This window comes from Protobothrops mucrosquamatus, unplaced genomic scaffold (genome assembly GCF_001527695.2).
Source record: "Protobothrops mucrosquamatus isolate PMUCROS unplaced genomic scaffold, P.Mucros_1.0 scaffold1126, whole genome shotgun sequence".
Lineage (NCBI taxonomy): Eukaryota > Metazoa > Chordata > Lepidosauria > Squamata > Viperidae > Protobothrops > Protobothrops mucrosquamatus.
This window is the reverse complement of record NW_015387344.1, coordinates 163,302-165,741: the sequence shown is the minus strand read 5'-3', so window position 1 is coordinate 165,741 and position 2,440 is coordinate 163,302.

The window sequence follows — 2,440 nt, the reverse complement described above, 5'->3', positions numbered from 1 at the left end:
TCCTGCCTGAGCAGAGGATTGGACTAGAAGATCTCCAACATCCCTTCCAACATCCTTTCTGTTATTCTGATCTCTCCTGAATCTGGCACTTCAGATCCTCCAATGGTGATCTGTTTTCCCTGTAATTGTGTCCATGTACTTTGTTGCTGGTTATCCTTTCCTGCCTCACCACACAAAAGATCAGAACCATCAATATTCTTTCTATCCTGTTTCTTCAAAGCTTAGAGTTTCACCTCCATAGAGTGCCACAAGGAAAACCATTATCTCCACGACTCTGATCTTTGTAATTATAAATATATCATGGTATCTGAATATCTTCTCCTATTAGCCTATTAAGTGCAGGTCTGCAGCATATTTTTTTGACTTCTGGTTCCTTTACTGTTACACTAGATCACAAAAGGCAGAAGCTATCAATCACTAAGCTATCAATTCTAAAGGTGGTTGCTGTAACTATTGTTATTCATTTCATCTTTTTATTTAATCATAGTCTTATTGTTTCATTGTGTTCCTTGACTTTGAGCAGTAGAGGTTCCATGTCTTTTATATTGTCAGTTATCATAGCAGTGTCATCAACATAGTGAGGGTTACTCCTGTTTATTCCTGTAATTTTAAAATATTTCTTATCTTGAGGTGGATGAACAGAGGTATGATGTTGAGATCATGGGAAGTGATAGTTCTGCTCTACACTGCATGGTCATACCACACCTGAAACAGTGTCCAGTTTTGTCATTGCAAGAGAAGAAAGTGCACAAATAACTGTGTGGAATCAAAAGGCAGGACCACAAGCAAATGATGAAGGCTCGCTGCAGTGTTTATTAAACAGAATGTACTGGGAAGTGAGAATGCCTTCTCTGAAAGAAAAGTGAGACACCCTGCCAACAAAGAGATGCACTCATATATATATATACATTTCAGAAATATGGAGAGAAATTACATAGGTACAAGTAATACATATTCATAAGTAATAGCATAATATATCTCTGGTTACTTCCTACCCTTTTTTATTTTCAGAAAACAATAGTCTTAGTGAAGAAAGAAAAGTTTACATCTTTTTATTTTATTATTATTATTATTAATTTAATTTGTACCCCGCCCTTCTCCTCATGGGACTCAGGGCGGCTAACAGCCTCATAAAAACCACAATACAAATACAATGATATCTTATTAAAAACCGAATTAAAAGGAAATATTTAAGAAGGCCAATCATTAAAATTATCCTTAAAATACCCTTAAAAAACCCCGCTAAAAATCCCTAGGCCAGACCCGCTTGTTGAAAAAGCCATGTCTTTAGGGCGCGGCGGAAGGAGGGGAGATCCGGGATCACCCGGATCTCTGGGGGTAGTTCGTTCCAGAGGGTGGGGGCTCCCACCGAGAAGGCCCTCCCCCTGGGGGTTGCCAGCCNGATAAAACGCCCCCCTGGTCACGGCCGACAACTGATCTTCCAGCGTCAGCCGCGAATCCAGGAGGACCCCCAGATTGCGTACCCTCTCCGAGGGGGCCAGAATTTCGCCCCCTATAGTCAGCGATGGAGTCAGCTGACTATGCCGCGGCGCCGGCAGCCACAGCCACTCGGTCTTGGAAGGGTTGAGCCTGAGTCTGTTCCTCCCCATCCAGACCCTTACGGCCTCCAGGCAACGGGTCATCACGTCAAGGGCATCATTGGGGTGGCCTGGGGTGGAAATGTACAGCTGAGTGTCATCAGCATACTGATGGAAATCCACCCCAAAGCCACGGATGATCTCTCCCAGCGGCTTCACATAAATATTGAACAAAAGGGGAGAGAGGACCGACCCTTGTGGGACCCCGCAAGTGAGGGGCCTTGGGGTCGACCTCTGTCCCCCTGCCAATACAGACTGCGTACGGTCGGGGAGGAAGGAGGAGAACCACCGCATAACAGTGCCTCCCACTCCTAACCCACTCAACCGTCACAGCATGATGCCGTGGTCTACGGTATCAAAAGCCGCCGAGAGGTCCAAAAGAACAAGGACAGAGGAATAACCCCTGTCCCGGGCCCTCCAGAGATCATTTACCAACGTGACCAATGCTGTTTCCGTGCTGTATCCCGGCCTGAAGCCCGACTGGAGCGGGTCTAGATAGACTGTTTCCTCCAGGTGTCGAGGGAACTGCTGCGCAACCACACTCTCAACAACCTTCGCCACAAAGCGAAGGTTGGAGACCGGGCGATAATTGGCCAATACATCTGGGTCCAGGGAGGGCTTCTTAAGGAGGGGCCTCACCACTGCCTCCTTTAGGGCCGCGGGGAAGGCACCCTCCCCTAAAGAAGCGTTTACAATTCCCTGGAGCCAGGCTCGTGCACCCCCCCGAGCTGCCAGCACCAGCCAGGAGGGGCACGGATCCAGTAAACATGTGGTTGCATTCAGCCTCCCCAAGATCCTGTCCACGTCCTCGGGAGCCACAGAGTCAAACTCCTCCCATACAA